Raw genomic sequence first — 12225 nt, forward strand, 5'->3', positions numbered from 1 at the left:
ATAGAAAAAGGAGCAGTGCTCAGGAAGAGAGCACAGAACTAAAGATTAGAAAATTGAAAAATTGCAGTGAGGCTGCAGTATAAAACTGAAAGCTAAAAGTTTAACTGAAAGCAACAGTATGGTCTACATGCATGGAAGGTTTCTCTTCTTAACAGCACTGCTGAGCCAGATGTTAGCTGTCACGGACATCTCTGAGAAAGTGTGTGTGCTTTTTTTCTGTCCCTGTAATTAAACCTTGAAAATTATATATATATATGTATATTAAAAAATAAATAAATGAGGTATGTGTATGAGAACTGGATTTAGATCCTGAGTATGTGAGAAGTTGCAAGGAGAGAATATAAGAAGAACATAAGAAGGGTCATACTGGGTCAGACCAAAGGTCCATCTAGCCCAGTATCCTGTCTACTGACAGTGGCCAATGCCAGGTGCCCTAGAGGGAGTGAACCTAACAGGTAATGATCAAATGATCTCTCTCCTGCCATCCATCTCCACCCTCTGACAAACAGAGGCTAGGGACACCATTCCTTACCCATCCTGGCTAATAGCCATTAATAGACTTAACCTCCATGAATTTATCCAGTTCTCTTTTAAATGCTGTTATAGTCCTAGCCTTCACAACCTCCTCGGTCAAGGAGTTCCACAAGTTGACTGTGCGCTGCGTGAAGAAGAACTTTCTTTTATTTGTTTTAAACCTGCTGCCCATTAATTTCATTTGGTGACCCCTATTTTTTGTATTATGGGAATAAGTAAATAACTTTTCCTTATCTACTTTCTCCACATCACTCATGATTTTGTATACCTTTGTCATATCCCCACTTGGTCTCCTCTTTTCCAAGCTGAAAAGTCCTAGCCTCTTTGATCTCTCCTCATATGGGACCCGTTCCAACCCCCTAATCATTTTAGTTGCCCTTCTCTGAACCTTTTCTAGTTCCAGTATATCTTTTTTGAGATGAGGAGACCACATATGTACGGAGTATTCAAGATGTGGGCATACAATCGATTTATATAAGGGCAATAATATATTTTCCGTCTTATTCTCTGTCCCCTTTTTAATGATTCCTAACATCCTGTTTGTTTTTTTGACTGCCTCTGCACACTTTTTGGACGTCTTCAGAGAACTAGCCATGAGAACCAGGGTGAGCTTTGCATCCATAAACCCAAAATTAATTTGAACTTGTTTTGAGATTTGAAGAAGTTTAGGGTAACTTTTTTCACTGTTTCACTTTAATGAATTTCTGCTTCCTGGGTGGACTTAGAAGGAACCATGGGGCATGCAGGCACCAACAACATCAGCATTCCCGCCTGTCCCCTGTCCCCAATGGACACTTCCACTCTACCCTTTGCTATATCTTAAACTCCTCATCACTGGTGCTGTTGCATACCTGCCTTGTGGTGGGAGGATCTAATCATCATGGAGCACTATGAATCCACCAGATATCACTGTCCACCTACCTAGAGTTAGAATCATAGACTATCAGGGTTGGAAGGGACCTCAGGAGGTCATCCAGTCCAACCCCCTGCTCAAAGCAGGACCAATCCCCAACTAAATCATCCCAGCCAGGGCTTTGTCAAGCCTGACCTTAAAAACTTCTAAGGAAGGAGATTTCACCATTCCCTAGGTAACCCATTCTAATGCTTCACCACCCTTCTAGTGAAAAAGTTTTTCCTAATATCCAACGTAGACCTTCCCCACTGCAACTGAGACCATTACTCCTTGTTCTGTCATCTGCTACCACTGAGAACAGTCTAGATCCACCCTCTTTGGAACCCTCTTTCAGGTAGTTGAAAGCAGCTATCAAATCCCCCCTCATTCTTCTCTTCTGCAGGCTAAACAATCCTAGTTCCCTCAGCCTCTCCTCATAAGTCATGTGCTCCAACCCCCTAATCAATTTTGTTGCCCTCCACTGGACTCTTTCCAATTTTTCCACATCCTTCTTGTAGTGTGGGGCCCAAAACTGGACACAGCACTCCAGATGAGGCCTCACCAATGTCGAATAGAGGGGAATGATCACGTCCCTCAATCTGCTGGCAATGCCCCTACTTATACAGCCTCAAATGCCATTAGCCTTCTTCACAACAAGGGCACACTGCTGACTCATATCCAGCTTCTCGTCCATTGTAACCTCTAAGTCCTTTTCTGCAGAACTGCTGCCTAGCCATTCAGTCCCTAGTCTGTAACAATGAATGGGATTCTTCCGTCCTAAGTGCAGGACTCTGCACTTGTCCTTGTTGAACCTCATCAGATTTCTTTTGGTCCAATCCTCTAATTTGTCTAGGTCCGTCTGTATCCTATCCCTACCCTCCAGAGTATCTACTACTCCTCCCTGTTTAGTGTCACCTGCAAACTTGCTGAGTCCACGCCGTCCTCCAGATCATTAATGAAGATATTGAACAAAACCGGCCACAGGACCGACCCTTGGGGTACTCTGCTTGATACCGGCTGCCAACTAGACATGGAGCCATTGATCACTACCCATTGAGCCCAACGATCTAGCCAGTTTTCTATCCACCTTATAGTCCATTCATCCAGCCCATACTTCTTTAACTTTCCAGCAAGAATACTGTGGGAAACCATATCAAAAGCTTTGCTAAAGTCAAGGATTAACACATCCACTGCTTTCCCCTCATCCACGGAGCCAGTTATCTCCTCATAGAAGGCAGTTAGGTTAGTCAGGCATGACTTGCCCTTGGTAAATCCATTCTGACTGTTCCTGATCACTTTCTTCTCCTCTAAGTGCATCAGAATTGATTCCTTGAGGACCTGCTCCATGATTTTTCCAGGGATTGAGGTGAGGCTGACTGGCCTGTAGTTCCCCAGATCCTCCTCCTTCCCTTTTTTAAAGATGGGCACTACATTAGCCTTTTTCCAGTCATCCAGGACCTCCCCCGACTGCCGCGAGTTTTCAAAGATAATGGCCAATGGCTCTGCAATCACATCCACCAACTCCTTTAGCACCCTCGGATGCAACGCATCTGGCCCCATGGACTTGTGCTCATCCAGCTTTTCTAAATATTCCTGAACCACTTCTTTCTCCACAGAAGGGCTGCTCACTTCCTCCCCATGGCAAAAAAAGCATTGAGTACATTAGCTTCTTCCACATCCTCTGTCACTAGGTTGCCTCCCTCATTCAATAAGGGGCCCACACTTTCATTGACTTCCTTGCAGCCTTCTTGACTGCCGAAAGGTCAGCATGGGTTGTTCCTACCCCACAGTTGGCTGACTCTTGGAGCACAGCGTTTCATGGTCTCAAAATTGGATGCCCCCTCCAGACTCAAGATTCGGCACCCGATGCTGTGAGCATCGGGTGCTCTTTGCTGTGAGCTAGTGACCCCGTATTGCTGTAGGGTCACTGTGGTTTTGAAAGTATTAATATTTGGATGAGACCGAACACTAAGCTCCTGGGTTCTTTTGGTCATTCTCGAGTACAGTTTTTGCAAAGCTTAGTGATCAGTGGTTGTTAAACCTGACGTTCCTCCTGCAGTTTCCTTTGGAAAGCATATTTTTCTTTGCTTCCTGGCTTAAACTGTTGCATAGAGTTAGTACCTGAGCCCAGTGCTATGAGGTCTTGAGCACCTTCAACTCCTATTGACCAGATCCTGCTCTTAAACAGTTGCTGTTTTCAACCCCGAAGTTGGCTGCATTTCAGTTGTGGGTATGTTGTCCCTGAATGGATAACTTGTAAAATGTTTGGAGTGAAGGCTGCTATGTAGCTATAAGACAGTATTCTAATAAACACCACTCTAAACAGGCTTATAAAAATTAATACAGTTTCTCATTTTTATGGCTACCTTGTCTTATTTAATGCCTCATTTATGAGGTTATTTACAACGATTGTCTCTCCTTGGTTAGCTCTGCTAACAATACAGTATACTTCCTATCCTCCTAGCCCTTGCCGTTTACACTGACTTGAGTGACCAGCCTCATGGAACATACTAGGCATATTCTGGATTATTTCTGTACCTCATGGTATGTGACATTTCTAAACATCTCAGCCACTTTACCTCCACAGGGATGTGAACTGAATTACTTTGGGGTGAAAATAACAAACTGGAAAAATAAATTGTAAAATTTGATTGACTGAGCTTCCTTTCATAAACCTCACACATCCAACCCCTCCTCCCCAGGTACCCACTGTACAGAGCAAGCTATACCCTGTAGTTAGGGACCCGGAAGCTATCTCTTCACCCTGGGTACAGCTTGTTTTGTGGGAGCTATGGATCACATTTTGCAGGCTTAGATAGTACTGAGAAAATGGCATTAATTCCTTATACAAGCTACATTTTATCTCTCATTCCTCACCCCTTTCTTTCTTAAAAATAATGTCTAACGTCAACCAGTGGACAAAGCTTTTTTTCAAATGTGGCCACTAGGAACACTTGCCGTTTTGGGTCAGACATATGCTTTCACTGTGTGTTACGAAGCATCCTTGAATTTAGTTTCAAGCACGCCTGAAAGTGCTTGAAGACATTGAGGGAGCTTGCATCATGGATCTCAATATGTCAGGTTGGGCTTTCTAGTTTGATTTCGGCTGGGCTTTCACTGCAGTTCCTTGGGAGCTTTAAGACAGCACTCACAAAAGCAAAGAAAGGACGGTTAAGGCTCAAGTGTTTTCTTGGAGACAGTATCAATTGTTACAGAAACAACCTTTGACCTTTAAGCTTCAAACAGCTTTATGTACCATTCCAGTGACAAGCTAAGGGATGTAGAAATACAGATGCTGAACACACAAAGCTTCCTTCGGTAGAAAACAGAATAATACGCACAACTATTTTATTTTATTTTATTTTATTTTATCGGTCCTTGTTATTCAGATGTTTATTGATAGTTAGGTCAATAATTACAACCAATATTAATTAACAGACTGCATTTTAAGGAGATCAATGCACTGGACTCAGGGAGAAGGAGGCTGTTATAATTCTTTAAGTGATGTGGTTATCAGACAGGAATCAGCTGTGAGTGCTAAAAAGACAAATGAGAGGATGAGCCTTCACTTTGGAAATGGCAAACATATCATTGGCTCAGTGGTTGACATTGGCATGGATCTGTTATAGAAAATACCTTACATAATCTGTGTGTTCATGGAAGCTGAGAATAGACGATGTACTTGGAACTGCCTGGCAAAACCTGCTCAGTGTGTTAGAGTGATTTAATTAATCTAACCACTGTACAGTGGCTGGGAGGTAACTCTCCAGGGATGGCAAGGATACATTAGTTGTTCAACTAATTCAATCCTTGGACATTTTAAGTGCTGATTGTGAACTGTGAAAAGTTCATACTTTTGGGTGATGTCTAGAGATCCAGAAAGAGCCACCTTTCCAACAGTTTAAAATCAAAGATGACAACACGATTTTTCCAATAAATGTAACTGGCTGTAAATATTAATTTTTATTAATTATAATTGAAATTATTAATTAAATCAGTAAGATCAGAAATGGTTTCATGAACTCTTTTCCCCTCTTCTGCTTTGATTATCCTTTAGGTTGGCGTTCTAATTAAAGAAAAGGGCAGGTAGAAAAGAGAGGAAACGGAACAAGATCCCATCTTCTCAACATATGGAAATTAAGATGAAAGGCATTCATCCTGTGGGGGGGAAGCTTGATTTATTTCAGGTTTTACCAGGGAGGCTGTAGAACTAAGGTCAGGAGACAACAGGTTTATTCACTGTTGACACACGGGTAGGTACCGGTGCACTAACTGTAAGCGGGGTACCAATCTGACCTTCAATTAGACGTCTTCACAGCACTCTTCAAATTAATCCCCCTACAAGCAAAATAAAAGGACTCCCCTTACATATGCATTCCCGTGCTTGCCAAATCATCCGTCAGATACCCAGGTAGCAAAACTATTGATGTGTGTTATAATCTCTATAAAACAGAAGTTTATGAGGTCTTTTCTTCAACTACACTAAAGTTGTCTGATTCATATGCCCCAGTATGTTTGTAAATGTCTTTTAAGCAGATTGAGCACTTAATAATTGTAGAGACTGCTTAACTTGATATAGACTCATGTCTTTTAGAGGTTCTTTTTTATTAAATGAACAGATAAGTACTTGCAACATAATTGAGCAGAAACTAGGACATTCAGCATTGCATAAGTCAGGCCTCCATGGTATTTCAGTGATAACTTGATAAGACTTCCACTTTATGAATTTATAAATACCTCCTGGCCTAAATAAACTCACAGACCAAAGTCCATGTTCAGTGGTCTGCTGCAGGTTTACCTGCTGAGGAAGTGGGGCAGGATGATTACTGAATCAGGCTCTTATTTTGGCTCATATAAATATGCATTAAGGAGCTCCGCTCCCCTATATTGGGACATGGCACTCCTCTGATGAAACATCAACTTCTCAGGCACTCGAACCCTGCCTGAGGGCATGGTGGAATTACTGCTGGGCCATTCTAGCCAGCAGATTCCAGTGGCTCCAACTAGCCTCTTTCAGGAGCAGTGGGCGGTAGGCTCTGAGGAAGAGATCTTGCAGAAGAACCCTAGAAACAGCCAATCTCTGGGGCAATGTTTTGGCTGAAGCTAAAGTTGTTGAGTCGATGTTGGATTGTTACTTGGAAAGCCAAACCTGAGGGAGGGAAGTTTGGAATTTCTACAATATGGGTATATTCTGTCTTAGAAGTGAAGGAACCACCACTTCATACTCATACTGTTTACATGATTATAGCCATATTATAGTGTGCAAATTATGCATACTTGGTACTTTTACCAGTTGAGTGTTGTAAACTCCAGAAGAGACCTTGTTTTCAAGCATGCAGCTACACATTTAAGATGTTACATTTTGAGCTAGGAGCAAAGACAGTTGCTTTGAAATCTTCAGTTTTCTGTTTATAAATCTCTCAGACCATAATGGCTCCTTAGCAACTTTTGGTCTGTTGTTCATTTGCTCACCCAGTGAAATCAGTTGTTAGTTCCACTGTTCTAAATAAAATCACTGGTCCTGTATGACCAATGTTTTCAGAAGGACTCAGCACCCATATCTGGTGAAATATTTGGAGTAAAAGCACTGGTGGGTAAAGTTTACTCTGTTTAACCACAAAACAAAGAGATCAGTAGTGGCAGTGAAAACTTCCCCAAAGTCTCCCAACAGTGTCTGATTTGAGGGACCATCATGAGGGTTGTCCAGTGTCCATGCCCATAAAATTAATGGTTTCTTTGCTTGTTTGCCAGCAAAGATGACAGCTGGTGCCAGTTGTGATATGAACAGCTGTTTGCTGGGTATGGCACTGAGATCAGCTTCCAACAGCTGTCAGGTGGCAATGTCTTTCAGTTACTTCTGATCTGAGCTCAATCTGAACCAGTAACTGGAAAGGAAAGCTCTTGGTATCCTGGTACCAATTCCCTGATGCATTTAGTCTCCCACATATTTTTTCTAAAATACTCAGACACTAGCGTACATTTTGAGTTATAAGAGCCCGTAAAGTAATCCGAAACTATTAAACCTTTCTCCTTCCCTTACACTTTTGTACCATAAAATCAGACAAGACCATTAATACCCAATTTGGTTTATAAAAAATGGCTCTTGTGTTGAGACCTTCTGTGCCAAGTTCCAGGCCGGAGCACATTTTTATAGTTGAGTTATAAATCCTTGAAAATTGGGGTTTATAATGGTAACATGACCTTAACTACTGCATGCTGGCATGAGCCATGCTGCTGTAATAAATAAAACTAGCCAAACTAATGGAGCCAGATATACGTGGACCTTTTTTAATTGGCTCTTTCGTTTTGATCACTGGAAGCTACAAAAGTACATATGGGATGCATCGGTTTAAGTGGTTGAAACCCAGAGTGATAAATATACCTATATCCCAAATCATTAACTGGACAGTTTTTACAGGATTGTGCACTTTTTTTGACCAGTTGCTTTCAATAATGATGGCAAGTAGGTTTCTACCCCTGATCAAGTTAGAGATTGTAATGTCAAGAGGTCCTTTGTAATGTCTTCTATGTCTTAATAAACGTGTCAGCAGAGATTACATTATTTTCACATTTTCACAGTGGAACATGCCACTGCACAGCTAGGAAGAGATGCCACAGATCTTCAGCGGTTGCTGTTGTATGCATTTGCGCATTATTACAAGATTATATCCCAGCCATAATGTACATCATGGCAGAGTTTTAAAATACAGGCAACTCTGTGCTTTAAATGTGAGGTGTTTCTGGAGATCTGTTCCCATGCTTGCCTTTTGACTGATCTCTCTCTCTCTTTTTTGGGGGGGGGGGGTAGTGGGGGGGGAGTTGCAGCTGGTTCATACTCAAGTTTTTTCTTCTTTTTTCCCAGCAGCTCTGCTGAAAGCATTGCTAAAATGCAGCATAGCTGTTTTCTATGTTATTTGTGACTACGGCTCTTTTGGTTTAAAAAACAAACCCCAGTTGACTTTTTGTTCAGTAGGGAAAACTATATGACTTAAGAGATGGGATATAGAGCCTTTTCTCTGTAGATAACTTTTGGTCCACACCTACCGGGTTATCATCTGGTGGTAGGTGCTTTTAGGATGAGGAACGCACTATAAAAATCTTGATGTCTGGCTGGACAGTTGGTGTTCTTAGTCTAGCTTTCAGAGGACAGGTGGCTATTTTATAAAAATTGGGCCCACTGTTGCCACTGACAAGCCCCCTGTTTGCCATCTCATCAGTAACACCAAGAATTGAATGACCATGTCCCTAGAGGTCACCCTTCTGGGTCTCTGTTAGTGGAGCACTGTTTATAGAATTGGTGGTTCCTCCAGGTCACTGTTGGTGCATATTGTGAATAGCAGTTTCCAGTCGGAACAGTCCAGCACCTTTTATAAATGCTGAATTCACATTCAATATAAAATGCATGTCTAGCATAATCCAGTCACAACTTCACAGGGAGAAATCTCTTGTTCACATAGGAATGTGTCTCAACGGGAATATTAGGTGGAATATGGAAAGTGGAGTATTTGAACAAAAATTATTTTTGACTGTTGGAGAAAAATACCCTTTTAGTTAATCACATGGTCAACAACTAGAATATATTGTAATTATGGACTGGAATCATTCAAATGATTTGACAGCAGTGAAGAAGCAAAATTACTGAACTCCAGTCTTAATCCTAATCCTACTATGGCCCATTAATTGTTGTTGGCATCTTGATTTATAATGTCTGACCTGATCATCCTATTCTCCCCTCCCCCACCCCTTTTTCCTCATTTTGTTGGCTTTACCATTTTTAGCATGGCAGAGAATAAATGTCACTGACATCATTTGGCACCCAGTAGTAACTAATACTAGCAGCTGATCTCTAGCTATTGGAGAGAGGGGCAAAAGACTCAAGAGTATAGGAGGGTGAAGCATGGAGCGAATCAGCAACCATATCAATGGAAGAAAAGGAAGAGAGGGCAGGGAGAAGCCGGCTGAGAGCAGATGGGAAACAGTCAGCACAGATGGACTGGAAGTCATGGAGAGAACACGACAGGGTGAGGAAGGGACCAGGGCTGGGGGGCAAAACTGTAAGAGAGTAGGGGATGGTTGGAGAGGGAGAATTTGGGATTAGAAAGATTAGAGAAAGCAGTGCTTGGTGAAGACCAAGTCAAGTGAAATAAATGCTTTGGTGAGTGGCAGAGTTGAACCTGGGCAGCAGGTCAAATGAAGAGGTGAGGGCAAGGAAAATTGCAGCTAAGGGGTCAGATGGCTCAGCAACATGGAAATTGAAGTTGCGGGGTGAGTGTGGGAGACTGTGAGGAGAGAGCCAGCAGCTGAGATCAGAGTGGACGGGTGAAGGGGAAGGCGTTGGATTGGTGATAGATGACAGCAACGTGGAGCAGGAAAGGAGAAAAGAGTCAGATGTTGTGGGGCTCCAAAGAGTGGGAAGGGGGAGGAGAAAAGGACTGGTGGCAGGAATGGGAGAGGAGAAGCTCAACACTCCCATCATGGTCAGACCACGACGGCGAGTGTGAGATAGAGAATGCCCTCCTTAAGAGAGGGCGGCTACAGAGGCAGTGTTAGATGAAGAGACCCAGGTCTCTGTGAGAGCCAGAGCTGGAGGGAGTGAGATATGAAGGGAAGACAGAGCTGAGGGAGTGGGGTCTCCTGTGCTTTGTCTCTGAGTAAAGAGTGATTGGTTTAGAAATTCATTTATGACATCTCTGTATGTTACTTGCTTCAGCTGCCACATGTCTCTGAAGGGTTGAACTATAAACTGGAGTGCCCATGAGGGTGACGCTCTGGGAGGGGGTGCATGAGTGACTGGTCTTGGGAGGGTTCACTCTGGTCCAGAGGGCCTAGGGCAGCTGGACCACAGCATCCCAATTCCCCCAAAATGGTACCAGACAGAGAATATATGCTCGGGATGTGCGCCCACGTGGCCAGGACCGCAGACTGTGGCTGGAGACTGTGCCAGACCCAGGGGAGCTTAGAAGCACATGGACCCAGCTGCCTGGTGAGCACCCTCAAGAGGAAGCGCAACCAGCACCAGATTACACTGGAATTGCTCTAGCTTTAACTGCTTTCACAAATACAGCATCGCTGGTTTCCCCGCCGCCTTGGTTGTGTTTGAAAAATTGCCGGAGCAGAGCTAATCAATGATTTAAAATGGCTTACCCAGTTCTCCAGACATGGGGATTATTGGCATCTGCGTGTTTAAATAAGCAGGTACTTTACAGCTTGAAAATAGCATGTGCCTCAGGTTCTACTGCAACAGCTGGCTTCTGGAGAGCAGCAGCAGCCACAGCGTAAGTGCATGGAATTCCCCGATTATACGTTGTGAGGGCAACGGGGCAAAAATAAATGCTGCTGTACTAGTCCCTTTCTTTATTAGAGCTGGTCGACATTTTCCCATTGAAATATTCTTTTTGATGGAAAGTGGCTTTTCTAAATGTTCAGGGAAACAATTCCTTTTCCTTTACATTTTGGGGGATTTTGTCAAAAAACTAACCTTTGCCATAGTGCCATATGTCGGAGTTGGACTTTCAAGAGTGCTTGACTTGGGAGAGCGCACCGACGGTCAGTGAGACTTGTGAGCCCAAGTCACTTCAGAGCTTTTGGAATTCCCACCTTAAGACATTATTCCAACCCACAGGTTTTTCATGGCATCCAACCTTGGATGTCCATATATTGCTGCTGACTTAAATCTTTTGTCCTTTTAGTAAGCAAGGAGGCACATCTATTTGCTTGCTTCCCCCAAAGCACTTCTTTGCAACGTGGGTGTCTCTTATGACTAACGTTACCTTGAATCTCTCTGCTCATGTAGTTTACTTCTGAAAGGCAAAGGCAAATGTATTGTCCCCAAACCTGTCTGGCTTACATTACCTGTGTTTTAATTCCAGAAATTAGGGTGCCCCTCTAAATAAGTGCTGTGCAATAACAGATAGTTCGGATTTCACACCATACGTAATATTTGTTTTTTTTCAGGTCAGTTCAGAGATTGAAAATGTCCATATTCAACTAAATAGACTAGCCACCCCGATCCAAAGTCTTAGTGACATCACTGGAAAGTCAGTGATGTGTTTTCCAGTTTCATTTATTGCCAATAGCTTTTTTGAAGCGGGTTTTATAAATGTGTTAACTAATACGGTGGCATTCATATTAACTGCAACCATAATCTTCATTCCATAAGGATACCATCATTGACAATGCTGCTAATGTGTCATGTCCTAATCATCCAATAATTATAAATGATGGGAATACAAGAACAGGGTAGTGAAGCAATAACACACAACAGGCATTACATTGCTTGATCATTACAGCACACCTTGGGGGTATTGTAAGGCCTGAGGCCAAAGGCCAAGCCACTTGCACCACCTGAGGGATGCTTTAATTGCCCTGAAATGCACAGCCTGTCATGTGCTATTGCTATTAGGAGTATATTATAGGAGTAAAAGTGGTATTTATCATCTAGAACATAAGAACATAAGATTTTCCCTTTATTAATTAAAAAAGACGTTGAGTTTTTATTAAGAAATCTGATATTCTGTTTTTGTAGCAAAAAAAAGTATAATTTGTACTTTTAATTAATATCCCCCACCACACACACACACATTGCAGCCTGTTTTGCAACTAACTGTGTGTTATTGGTTTGGAATTTATTTTGGTGTCATATGTTGTCATTTGACAAAAAACAGTTTTACTAAGCTGTTTGACATTACAACAGCTGGTAGTGTCACTTTTGTTAATGTCTTTAACCACATTTTTAACAAAACAGCAGATGCTCATCACAAAAGCCATTTTCCTATTCCATCCAAATGTGTAAAATCAGC

The 12225-nt window shown here is 42.4% G+C and overlaps 1 protein-coding gene and 1 long non-coding RNA gene across 42 annotated transcripts in view; both read left to right on the plus strand.

Moving 5' to 3' along the window:
- The window catches only part of LOC120368949, a 279418-nt gene extending 273625 nt beyond the window's left edge, over positions 1-5793 (plus strand). The window contains exon 3 of the long non-coding RNA XR_005582860.1: positions 5484-5793. This is a non-coding gene — a long non-coding RNA (uncharacterized LOC120368949). The remainder of the gene's footprint in view (positions 1-5483) is intronic.
- FHIT (fragile histidine triad diadenosine triphosphatase) overlaps positions 1-12225 on the plus strand; it is a 997853-nt gene that overhangs the window by 663058 nt on the left and 322570 nt on the right. The gene's annotated exons all lie outside the window — the stretch shown is intronic.

This window comes from Mauremys reevesii, linkage group 7, assembly GCF_016161935.1.
Source record: "Mauremys reevesii isolate NIE-2019 linkage group 7, ASM1616193v1, whole genome shotgun sequence".
NCBI lineage: Eukaryota > Metazoa > Chordata > Testudines > Geoemydidae > Mauremys > Mauremys reevesii.